Genomic DNA, 13,290 nt, shown 5'->3' with positions numbered 1-13,290 from the left:
ATCAAACACAAGACACACTGATGGACAATGTCACAAACACCCACAAAGACAGCAGCAGAGAAATAGGAAAACACCATATGCTAGGTATAGTAAATAATATTATAGTGTATATCTCTTTTAAAAATATGTTCTTAACTGAAATAGAGATGAGGTCTCCCCGTGTTGCCCAGGGGAGTTCTACTGTCTGTGGCTGCTAGGTAAAAACCTATGCTGCAAAAAGGACTTTGTATTCTGTGATTCGAGGGATAGTGGTCACTGGTTTAGTGGAAGAAAATGTCACTGTCTGACCTCCCCTAGCCCACTTTTTGACCCTCACCCCCACACACTAGGGAGAGCCCATACATCCCTTCATAGCACCTTGGCCCACTTGCCCACTTGGGGGGAGACAGTAGAAAGAAGACTTTCTAATAAGTGGGATTTAAAAAAAAATTGATATTAAACAAAGGACTTTAGTTATTCCTACCCACAGTCTCAAAAAGAAAAACATGCAACGATCACTTTTTTTTTTTTTTTTTTTTTTTTTTAATTTTTTATTGGATTATAGGTTTTGGGGTACATGAGCAGAGCATGCAAGACAGTTGCGTAGGTACACACATGGCAGTGTGCTTTGCTTTTCTTCTCCCCTTCACCCACGTTTGGCATTTCTCCCCAGGCTATCCCTCCCCACCTCCCCCTCCCACTGGCCCTCCCCTTTTCCCCCCAATAGACCCCAGTGTTTAGTACTCCCCTTTCTGTGTCCATGTGTTCTCATTTTTCATCACCCACCTATGAGTGAGAATATGCGGTGTTTCATTTTCTGTTCTTGTGTCAGTTTGCTGCAACGATCACTTTTAACATTAGTTTTAGGTTACAGCGAATTTTACATTTTCTATCCGACATACTTACAATGATCACCTTCTCTACAGGATAGGCTCTGGTCTCTCTGAAATCAATATATAAATATATATGATCTAGCAAATCAAGGAAGCATTAGTCTGCATAAATACAGATCAAGAATATGGAGAAGGAAAAGATTTTCTCCAACAGAAATTTAAAAGCTAGAGCTTGCAACATGAGGGATACAATTTCCTCTCCTTCAGTAACTCAACTGCCTCCTCAGTAAGAGCCTGTCGGCCCTGTGGGCAGCCACTTGACTCGCTTAGAGCTGTTCTGACAGAGAATGAGATGAGAAAGAGTTTGGACTGAAATAATCAGCAGATTCAAATAAGGCATTATACTAAACTGGTTCTTGCTGTGAACAGAACATTCAGTTAGGAGCTCTGAGAAGGTCATTCTTTATATAAATAGAAAATAGGCCGGGCACAGTGGCTCATGCCCATAATCCCAGTACTTTGGGAGGCTGAGGCAGGTGGATCACCTGAGGTCAGGAATTAGAAACCAGCCTGGCCAACATGGTGAAACATGATTTCTACTAAAAATACAAAAAATTAGCCTGTAATCCCAGCTACTTGGGAAGCTGAGGCAGGAGAATAGCTTGAATCTGGGAGGTGAAGGTTGCAGTGAGCTGAGATCATGCCATTGGACTCCAGCCTGGGCAACAAGGTGAAATTCTGTCTCAAAATAAATAAATAAAGGTAGACAATATTAACTTTTCATGGTGGGCGGGGCGTTGTGCTTAGTGCTATAGAAACAAGGGTAAACCAGACACAAGCACAGTTGCTGATCTCATGGTGATTAGTGTCTATTAGGAGGAATATTCTAGAGACATAAACAAGCCCGCACAGGGAGAGTTTACGGAAGCTGCTTGTGGCCAGCAGCGTGACTGCACAAAGAGGGTGGAATACACAAATAAAAACAAAAACCGCAGTTTCCAGGTGGATGAGCCTTGGTCAGGTTCATTAGGGAAAAGTGTGCATCTGCCATTTCCCAGGTACAAGATTAATGCACAGTAGGAGAAGAGCTTGTGTGCCTGATCACTGAAGGAGTTGGTTAATTCAGGAGGGCAACAACATGTGAGAAAAGGGGAAGATGAATTTTGGCGGGGAGGTGAGCAGCTGGCTCAGGTAGACCCTGGAAAGTGATGTGCTTTAGGTCTGCATGTGCCTGCACTGCTCTGTGAATGTCAGAAATATACTTGGACCATGGCACTGAGCACAACCATTCTGACCCTGCTTTTCACCTTGGTATAGTAGTGAGTGTGGCTTTGCCACTGGGGAAACAGATGCTTGGCCTCTGTCAGAGAATTTTGTAACAATTGGAGACACCTATCTCTCATATATATGGATTTTATACATATCCCAAAACAACAAAAAGCAGTGACAATTCTCTCTTCCACTTCATGGCCATGAATTTATTAGAAAAGAGATTATTTTTATTTTTTTATTTTTTTTGAGACAGAGTCTCTTTCTGTCACCCAGGCTGGAGTCCAGTGGTGTGATCTCGGCTCACTGCAACCTTCACCTCCTGGGTTCAAGCGATTCTCCTGCCTCCGCCTCCCAAGTAGCTGGGATTACACGTGCACACAACCACGCCTGGCTAACTTTTGTATTTTAGTAGAGACAGGGTTTCACCATATTGGCCAGGCTGGTCTCAAAGTCCTGACCTCAAGTGATCCACCTACCTCGGCCTCGCAAAGTGCTGGGATTACAGGCATTAGCCACTGCTCCTGGCCAGGAAAGAGATTTTTAAATCCTTTAAAATTCCAAGGCACAGCCAGATAAGGTAGTATATGTCTCTATAGTTCCTGCGTCTTGGAAGGCTGAGGCAAGAAGATCACTAGAGTCCAGGAGTTGGAGGCCAGACTGGGCAAAATAGAGAGACCCCTGTCTCTTTAAAAAGAAAACTAAAAAGTTCAAGCTTTATAGAAAAAAACGTGTGAACTCTCTTACTTTACATGCCCTGATACAAAACAGTTGGACAAACTATTATCAAGGGGTTCGCCACAACTGTGGAAGACCGTGGGGGCTGAGCCGGGAATCACCTGCCGTTTGAATCCCCTTCCAGGTCAAATAATCTAATTTAAAAGGTTCAAAATCACCAAACATCATCTTAAGCATGAAGCTGCTTTAAAAACGTTACCTTTGAGGTTGGGTGCAGTGGCTCATGCCTGTAATCTCAGCATTTTCATTAGGCTGAGGCAGGCAGATCACATGAGGTTGGGAGTTCAAGACCAGCCTGGCTAACATGCCAAAACCCCGTCTCTATTAAAAATACAAGAATTAGCAGGGTGTGGTGGCACGTGTCTATAACCTCAGCTACTTGGGAGGCTGAGGCAGGAGAATCACTTGAACCAAGGAGGGTGGAGGTTGTACTTCAGCTTGGGTGACAGAACAAGACTCTGTCTCAAAAAAAAAAAAAAAATTACCTTTGAATTGTGGCCATATGATTCATGATCTCAATCTTGTAAATCAGGAGGTTAAAAAGGCACAGACACCCAAAGCTAAGATCCTGGTCAAACCAGTTCTTCGAGTTTCTTTCTCTTTTGTGAGAGAGCCGATGGGTGTTGCTTCCTCATAACACCCTTTGAGACCTTAGAATGCGGCACAGGCAGGTCCAGCAGAGGGAATAAGACCCGCTGGTTAGGGGATGATGAAAACCTCTACATAAAATTTGTTTCAACCCTAATGGGCGACCTCCACTGAGAAGAAGCCCTCAATTTGGGGTAATTTTCCTTCCTTTTTGAGAAAAGAAGCAAAAGGGAGACGGAAGCAGATTAGTGCTCTTTGCCTTAACGCTGTATGAGTATTCTGAATTCTGTGTCATTTAAGCCCAGGCGTTTTCACTGTTATCTTGTTTATTGTGCCACTTGAAAGTGACACTTGCCATTGCCAATTTATAAATATTTCATAAGCAGCATTTTATTTAGAATTTCTTGTTGCTTTGGAAAACAAAAAGATACGGGGAAAAAATAAGCTTCTAAACTGTATGAGGTAAAATTTAGGGGCTCCAAAAATATACGAGGTAAAATTTTAAAAACAGGAAGGAAGAAACTTCAATCACACTTAGAAATTTTAACACAATAGGCCGGGCGCGGTGGCTCAAGCCTGTAATCCCAGCACTTTGGGAGGCCGAGGCGGGTGGATCACGAGGTCGAGAGATCGAGACCATCCTGGTCAACATGGTGAAACCCCGTCTCTACTAAAAATAAAAAAATTAGCTGGGCATGGTGGCGCGTGCCTGTAATCCCAGCTACTCAGGAGGCTGAGGCAGGAGAATTGCCTGAACCCAGGAGGTGGAGGTTGCCGTGAGCTGAGATCGCGCCATTGCACTCCAGCCTGGGTAACAAGAGCGAAACTCCCGTCTCAAAAATAATAATAATAAAGAAATTTTAACACAATATATTTCCCTGAGAAATTAATTAAAAAGCAGAAGAGGAAAGGAAAACAGTGAAGTTGTGAACATCTTGAACTTCTCCTGGATTTTACCTAACTTACATGTGAAGAACACTACACACTTCAACTTTGGTTTTTTTTACTCTGTTGCCCAGGCTGGAGCCTAGTGGCAGGATCACTGCTCACTGCAGCCTCGACCTCCCTAGGCTCAGCGATCATCCTACCTCAACCTCCGGAGTAGCTGGGACCACAGGCGCCTGACACCACACCCAGCTAATTTCTTTTGTAGAGACGGCTTTTCACTATGTTGCCCAGGCTGGTCTGGAACTCCTGGGCTCAAGTGATCTGCCCGCCTCAGCCTCCCAAAGTGTTGGAATTATAGGGGTGACACCACATCCAGTGGCATTTCAACTTCTGAAGACAAATTTCTGTTTGAAGTCTGCATGGAGCTTAAACAACAACTACAGCAAAAGAACTTTTGCCTGTTTTAAAGTGAGTTTCCAAAATTCAAACAGTCTGAGAGATCGATCCTAGGATCTAGCCACAGTACATGTTGCCAGGTATCAATTAGAAATCGAAAATTGTGTTATGTTTAGAAGTTAAAAAATGTACATATGGTTCCAAGAAAATATCTAAATGGTAATTAAAAATTATATTGAAAAGAATGACATTGAAAATAATACCTATGGAAAATGTTTCATGCAGTCCAAAATGCATTCGGATGCTTAAACTGTGAAATACAGATGTAAAAATAAAACAGCTGAACATCAGTAATCTGAGATCCACTGGGAGAAATTAGAAATTAGTGAATTTTACCCAGAGAAGTCGTAGGGAAGGAAATAAAAAAGAAAAAGACTGATTTAATGCAATAAAATAGAAACATAAGATGGAGATAACAAAGCCAAAATTTTGTTTGGAAAAAAACTAATAAAATTTCAAAATCCTTGGATAGACTGATTGAGTTTATCCAAGAAGGCACGAATACCTGATAACAGACATAGAAAAAGGGGAATGGCATGTCTAACCAAAAAGAAGAAGCAGCAAGGCGAGAAGTGAGGATGAGCTCCACCAAGCTTCCCAGGCAGGGATGGAATTCCCCCAGGAATTCCTTAAGACGCCCTCAACTGTGGCTAGCATTCCATTGGCCAACGCGTTGTTGTCCACAGCGGTTAACCACACACACAATGTGATTCTGCACCTGGGCTGATTGTCTTTCCGCGCTCTGAATATAGCCACAGCCTCACTTGGTTGTCTGTCCCTCTGGCCTCGCCGTCATCCTGGACACCTGGACAAGCCAGTCTGGCTCGACGTCGTCCATTCGTTTTTATACAATTTCAAGGAAAACTGCTTTACGTGATATATTTAATTGCTCAGTTGTTTGCTTAATAATGCCCAAGTTTTTCCCATCTTGGCAACCACATCTGAGTCTTTGCTTTTAGTCGTATTTGACCCTGGATTTCCTGGAATTTCCCTTTCTGTATGAATGAGGACATCTACTTGACTGAGGCAGATCCCTAACAAGGGAACAATTCTGTGAGACACGAACACTCCTACCAACTTTTTTGTTTCTAGGAAAGCTGCCTTCAAAAGAGAGCATTGATTGCAGGAAACACGGTAGCATCACCTTGGCTCTTCTTGGGGGTAAAACACCAATAGGACTCTGGTTGAATTACCTTTTTTTTTTTTTTTTAATAAGTACACATTTTCCTTGTTGTTTCAGGAAGGTGGCAAAGCATTTTTAGTGGGCATATAAAGAGAAAAAAAAAAAGTCTGATCAGTTTAGAACGGACAGGCTTCTTCCTGGGAGAAGTCATGAGGCTCTGCCGTCTGATAAAGTGTTACATCCACTTCACAAAGCATCGTAGTCGGCAGGATTCGAACCTGCGCGGGGAAACCCCAATGGATTTCTAGTCCATCGCCTTAACCACTCGGCCACGACTACATAGAGGCGCCTTTACTTATTAGTGTAAGTCACTGTACTGAATTTAGCTCTCTTGGAAAGGTCAAATCTGCCAGTCATTGTATTTGCGTCAATGTTTCTCATTCTTTGGCATTAGACGCTGCTGTTGCAAACTGACAAGTAACACTTAACCTCAGAACTGGGAGGACCCCTTAATCTGACGTTCTAACGGAAGGAGACTAAGCAGGACGCATTCCCAGAGATCAAGCTTCCTGCCCCTTCAGGGGGTGGGGATGCAGGAGACACCCGCAGTAGCAACTGCGACGCGCTGTAACGTTCAAAGCGAAATTTTGTGTTATAGCGACGACTTGAACAACCTCAAGTGGTCATCGATGTTTGACCTTTAAAATAAATTCTGGAAGATCCGTAGAATGGAAGCTTCTGCAAACGACAAAAGTAATGAGGTGCACTTCTATAATGCTGATATAAAATGCACGCCAGGATATACTTTTAGCAAAATAATGTTAGTCACTAACATGTATATAAGACCTCACATTTTGCAAAATACTCTCATTTATATGCCTGGCCTCATTTAGTCTTCACATCACAAAGGAGGAAATTGAAGGGCTAAGTCTATAAATTTGAGACGCTGGCTCTATCGCCCATGCTGGAGTGCAATGGCGCAACCTGGCTCACTGCAACCTCCGCCTCCCGCAGAAACCTGGGTATCTTAGATGACGTTCACTGCTCTTTGCTCAAGGACACTATTTGTGCCTTCAGCATTATTTCCAAGTGCCCTACAGAAGCAAAACCAACAAGATGGTTAAACGTGAATGGTTAAACATGTTTCTCAGGTAGCCATTCATGAAACTAAACGGTAAGCAGCCTATGTCAACAGTAAACCTTAAAAGGCCAAGGCAATGGTCATCCAGTACTTGTCAGTAAGCCGGACTGTCGTTTCTCCGTGGACCAGGATGTTGCTTTTTAAGGAAGAGCACTCCACAAGTACAAAATATGCAGCTGGGGTGGGGAGGAGGGGGAATGATCAGCTGAGCCTGGTGTTAACCATTTTGTAGTATCTGAAGCAAGAATCAGCCTTATTAATTGAGCTAGATTTAAACTGACATTTACGTGTTTTTATCTTTTTACTCTTCTCTGTGCTGGACTCTCCCTAAGATTTTTGGAAACCTGCGTTCTGAGTTCTTTCTTTCCCCCGGGCTCGGGTGACTGAAGGCTTTGGTTCTTGGGAGTGGTCTCGGGCTCTGGTGACTGAAGGCTTTGGTTCTTGGGAGTGCTCTCGGGCTCGGGTGACTGAAGGCTTTGGTTCTTGGGAGTGGTCTCATGTCCTTCACCAGAACTGAATGGAATCGTTTGCCTGAAGAGTCGGAGAGCTCTCCAGAGCCTTCTTTTCCAGTTAGGACAGAAACGAGACCCCTCCTGACCTCCCACGCGCGCGCCAGCCAGGTTTTAGCAGTTCCTTTGAAAGAGTAAGTCGGTTGAGTGTCATCGAAGAGGTTCCTGATTTAGATTTTAACTGCACGTAAACGCAGGTGACCCCACTCTCGTACCTTCCCTTCATTCCCGTTCCTTCTCCCACTGGGGCATTTACATACAGGCTGGAGGTTGCTTGGACTTAACAATTCAATAATCCCTTTCCGCGGGTTGGTGAGAATTAGGTGCGCACGTGGTGTCCGCGGATATCAGCGGCTCGCGGGCCAGCTCCGGCGCCCGGGAACTTTGCGTCGCTTGTCTGGGAGTCCTGTGCCGAATCGCAGCACTGTGCACTGTGTGCTGGTTCTTGATGTGCCCTGAATGAGCTCTTTGATTCGTGAGCGGAGGCCTGGACGACACTGATGACCAAGCGGCTCCCAGCGCTCTGTGCATCCATTATAAGTCCACCACAGCCGTCTGTTTTTCTACGGGTAGGTAGTCGTGGCCGAGTGGTTAAGGCGATGGACTTGAAATCCATTGGGGTTTCCCCGCGCAGGTTCGAATCCTGCCGACTACGGTTTTAATCAAAACGAATTCCTGCACTTCGGTTGCTCCTCTCCTGTGCAGTCCTCCCACTGCATAGTCACATAATATCCTCTTTACTCGGTGAATGGAGACTACCTTCTGTTGCAGTTACTTCAAAACTGATATAAATTCCTCTGATCACAGCCAGCAAGAGATCCTTCTTACATCGCGTCCTGTTAGACTTCAGCCTCTCCCGCACTGAATAGCACCCTAACTACCGTCAATTCAGAAGTCACCGAAAGCTTTACCGCTATCAGGTAATTTTCATTAACTACTTAGTATGTTCCAAGATAGGAGTTAAGAACCAACTGCATCTTTTTATCTGCATTTTACAGATGAAAAAAAAAACTACCCAATGCTGCACAATGAAATAGTATTTTAACTGAGGGCTTCCAGATGGGGTCGTGAACTCAAGTTTTATAAATTCCGCTGGGGGCACCCCCCCCAAATTATCAAGTTGTTAGCGGGTTCAGGGTTAGATTTGTTCGTATCCAAAAATGATAAATTGCAGGTCCTATTTTTCAAGTACTTACATCACCATCAAGGTCTTTACATGTCTTATAATTTGTAAATCCTCATAACATACTCATTACACAGACTGGAAGGTCCGCAGGCGTGTGTGTGTGTGTGTGTGTGTGTGTGCATATCCAAAGTCTCACAGCCAGAGGGCGGTACAGTGACTTGAACATCTGATTTTGACTCTAAGACCCCGCCACACAACCGGCGTCTCCGCCTCCTGCCTCTCCTGGGAATTAACACCGCCGCCACCTCCCTCTATCATTCAGAGTTGGTTCACTGTTCTGACTGTATCCTCTCTCTGTTGGTGATGGGGCCACAAGGTGGTATGATGTAAGCCGCTGGATTTAGCCCGGGGTGGGATTTTGCTGCCCATGTGGTGTTTGACGCCTGAGTTATCTTTGATGCAGGAAGCACCTCTCATCAGTCCACGGGAGTTTGCCTGTTTTTGAGCAGTGTGTTTCTTAACAGTTTATAAAGAGCTTGCCAACACATTAGACAATTTCAGCAACTGGACACTGGAGGCTGATGGCAAAAAATACTTTTCCATCAACAGGATTTGCACGCACAGTACAAGACTGGTTTGAGAGAAAGATAAAAGACTATCTTGGCCCCAGAGATAGAAAGAAATTGTAGTTATGCTACATATATTAGAAGTGTAAGTGAGGTAAAAACAACGACCAAAAAAAAAACTCTACAAAGCGAAAAATTACAAATTTGTCCAAATTTTGCATTAGTAGTGATTAAAATCTTAGCTCTGCTGCATAAAGACCCAAGAGCAAATTCTTTTTATCAGCACTTCCTACTTCCACCATCATGTTCAGGGGACGAATAATTTGTGGACTTCACAAATTATTGAAAGAAACCCCTTCAGGACGGGCGGGATGGCTCACACCTGTAGTTCCAGGACTTTGGGAGGTGGAGGCGGAAGGAATGCCTGATCCCAGGAGTTTGAGGCCTTCCTGGGCAAAACGGCTAAAACCCTGTCTCCACCAAAAAGAAAAATAATAAATAAATAAATAAAATTAGCCGGCCGTGGTGGCACGCACCTGTAGTGCCAGCTACCTGGGATCACCTGAGCCTGGGGAGGTCAAGTCTGTAGTGAGATGTGATCACGGAAAATGGATTCTATTCCACTTCCTCACCCAGAGGCAGGTTTACCAGGGCTCGCATCACTGCTGAGCCTTCTGCCTGATATCAAGTTTGTAATATGGGGACTTGCAAGAATTCACGGAAGAGATCAGGCCCCACATTGATTTTGGTCATTTATGTAGAGAGCGTTTTCCCTGGGGTGAACAAAAGGTAGAAACACTATTGAGTAGGTTCCACCAAGACTTGAACTCGGATCGCTGGATTCAGAGTCCAGAGTGCTAACCATTGCACCATGGAACCCCTCTTAGCCTTTCTTCCCCGCGATTGCTTATGGTGGGTTATAGGCATTCTACTGAGGGCATTTAGTTTATCAAGGCCAAAATCCTTAGTTCATGCCCACTCACAACACCCTTTCAAAGAAGACTCTCGGGATCTATTTATTTATTTTGGCCGATTACATTGATCCATAAAGTCTCCCTTCCGCCCAGCCTCCAATTAACTCAGAAACTTGGTGGTCCTGAGCCTTGCTTTCTTCATTAAGAAAAATTGAGCGATTTTTATACCTGCCGAAACTGGGCCGAACTTCTATTCTTTGTGCAATTTAATGCTTAAAAGCTAGATTAAGTGGGTGCTTTTCCATAAAAACCGGGAAGCTAAGTTTTAGAGAACTCATGTCTTATTTAAAACTCCGCTCAATTTCAGACACGGGAAATTTTTCTCCACATGGGTTAGTTATCAGGTGTATTGCCTCTAGGAAAAAAAACCTTTACTGGTACCTTTGATTCCAGGGAATTCACAAAATTATTGAAGGTTCTGTGCAATCTACTGAGAATTATTTATATTTGGCCTTCTCTCTATTATTTACACTAGTTGTAACAAGACTGAGAGTCTGAGGAGCAGCCCGGCCGCGGGGCCTGTTTCCTCCCTGGGACCGCGGAGCTGAACCTCTCTGGGCTGAAGCATCCTCAGCAGGCCCGGGACCGGGTCTCGGAGATGCCGGGGGTCTGCGCTGCGTTAAACTAGGTTTTTAGAGAGTGTAGACATTGGCCGGGCGCGGTGGCTCACGCCTGTAATCCTAGCACTTGGGAGGCCGGGGCGGGTGGGTCACGAGGTCGAGAGATCGAGACCATCCTGTTCAACATGGTGAAACCCCGTCTCTACTAAAAATACAAAAAATTAGCTGGGCATGGTGGCGCGTGCCTGTAATCCCAGCTACTCAGGAGGCGGAGGCCTGAACCCAGGAGGCGGAGGTTGCGGTGAGCCGAGATCGCGCCATTGCACTCCAGCCTGGGTAACAACAGCGAAACTCCTTCTGAAGAAAAAAAAAAAAAAAGAAACATGTCTTTAAATTGAGGCTGCGAGATTCACTAACCTCAGTATTGTAAATTAGGAGGGAAAGGTGCACCCACGCATGACGCTGTGATTCTAGTCAAGCCGGTTCCCAGTGTCTCCCTGGTCTTGGAGGGGTCATGATGATACAGTTTTGGGAGACCATAGACACAGCCATTTCTAGCTCTGTCAGGTGGAGTCAGCTAGCTTAGGAACCAGGCTCATTTTAAAGTAGAGGTTGATTGGAACCTTTGCTGCAGCGTCTCCTCAGCATTTATCCAGAGTTTCTCATGAGAGAAATTCTATTTCAATTATATTTTCATTATTTCTTTTGAGGAAGGAAACATGTAAAAGTACGTCTAAGTATTTAAGTCCCAGTGAATATTGTAAGGCTGTGTAAATGAAACCCAGATATTTTCTCCCAGGCTTTTCTTGTTGCAGACATTCACTTGCAGGTATTACCTGGTATTTCTAAATTATAGCTGTTACACAAGCCATACTCTATCCAGAACTTCTTGCTTCTAGGACATAAAGAGATGGAGAAAAAAACTCCAAGATTTCATAGAAGTAAACAGGGAAACAGATAAAACCACAATTATAGTATAATATTTTAGCATAATATACCTCTCTGAAAAACTAATAAAAACATAAATAGAAAAATAACTGTAGAGCAAAGTAATGCAATTCATATAACATACATATATACAGAACAGTACATATATCGACTTCAGGATTCAAACATTTTTGAAACACACATCTAATTATCTGAAATTTGACATTTTACCAGACCATAAAGCAATGCTCCAAAAATATAACAGGGTAAGATACCTGCTATTTTTCACAGCAATACAATTATGCCAGAAATCAAAACATAAAAATTAAAAATTGTATTTGCAAAATGATAAAAACACTTATAAATAATTCATGGTTTAAAGAAATAATCATCAAACTTAGAAACTATTTTGAAAGTAATGATAATACAAATAGTACATATCAAAACATGTAGCATGCAGCTAGAAATATGCTAAGAAAGAAATCCTTAAATACGATAGTATATAAATAAAATAAATAAGATTAGTGATCTAAGCATCCGTTACATGAGATTAGTGACCAATCAGTAATTTACTCCCAAAAGAACTTTAGGGAGGGAAATAATGAGGGAAAGAGCAGATATTAATGCGATTGAAACTAAATACGAAATAGAGATGATCAACAAGTCAACGAAGTGACGGCCTGTCTTGAATTTTCTTGTGACAAAACATAAAAGTGACCACTTTGGCCGTTTGTAAGTGCACAGTTAAGTGGCATGACGTGTGTCGCGTTGCTGTGCGACCTTCCCACCATGTATCTCCAGAACTGTTTACATCTTCCCTGTGCCCATTATCCAGTAAGTCCCGATTTCCCCTGCATTTTAGTAAAAATACTATCAGGTTTTTGTAATGAGATTGATAAATTCATGAAAAAATAATATGAAAAAGGACCAAAGTAGCCTAACTCGTCTTGAAAAAGGAAAGCAAAGTTAGAAGACTTACTTTACCAAACAGAAAGATAGAAAGGTCACATAATTTTAAAAACATGACATTGCCCAAGGATAAACAATAGCACTCCATAGAATCCAGTCCTTGAATAAATTGTGAATATTTATAAGAAAAAAGTACTCAGATGATTATTCACAAGGAAAAAATTCAGTTTTCCTCTTTCACATTATCCACAAAGCTGATTCCAGATAGTCTGTAGATCTCAATATGAAAGTAAACACACAAAGCTTGTAGAATACAGCATCGTGGAACATCTTTATGACGTTGACCCAGGGAAATATTTTCTAAACTTGGTGCTAAAAGCATTAGACATAAAGGGCAATCCTTCCGGTCTAGATATTCAAGTCCTTCAGTTCTGAGAATTTTTCTTATGTTTCTTGATAAAATTATCCTCCGTTGTTCCTTTGTCCTGCTGGAACTCTCAGTAATCAAATGATACTGAATCTCTGGAATGGGTTGTTCAATTTTCTTTCTGCTACCGTTTTCCATCTTTGCCAGGAACTCTTGACCGGCAAGAGGGTTCCAACCTGAATGGGGAGCGCGCAGGAAATAATAAAGGAGACAGAAAGAGGGGTCGGGAGGGATGAAGAGACATTGCTCTCTCATCAAGTTTATTCTCTGAGGGCTA

At 43.1% G+C, this 13,290-nt stretch overlaps 3 non-coding genes across 3 annotated transcripts; 1 reads left to right on the top strand and 2 right to left on the bottom strand.

Annotated features, from left to right (window-relative positions):
• Positions 1-6,131: 6,131 nt before the first annotated feature.
• TRNAS-AGA (transfer RNA serine (anticodon AGA)) lies at positions 6,132-6,213 on the bottom strand. The gene has a single exon. It is a non-coding gene; the product is annotated as a tRNA-Ser (tRNA).
• A 1,884-nt stretch (positions 6,214-8,097) lies between these two features.
• On the top strand, positions 8,098-8,179 carry TRNAS-UGA (transfer RNA serine (anticodon UGA)). The gene has a single exon. It is a non-coding gene; the product is annotated as a tRNA-Ser (tRNA).
• Positions 8,180-10,023: 1,844 nt separating this feature from the next.
• TRNAQ-CUG (transfer RNA glutamine (anticodon CUG)) lies at positions 10,024-10,095 on the bottom strand. Its single transcript has one exon. It is a non-coding gene; the product is annotated as a tRNA-Gln (tRNA).
• Between the last annotated feature and the right edge of the window lie 3,195 nt (positions 10,096-13,290).

This window comes from Callithrix jacchus, chromosome 4 (genome assembly GCF_049354715.1).
Source record: "Callithrix jacchus isolate 240 chromosome 4, calJac240_pri, whole genome shotgun sequence".
NCBI lineage: Eukaryota > Metazoa > Chordata > Mammalia > Primates > Cebidae > Callithrix > Callithrix jacchus.
Note: the sequence above shows the minus strand (reverse complement) of the source record. Positions and strands in the feature narration are given on the sequence as shown.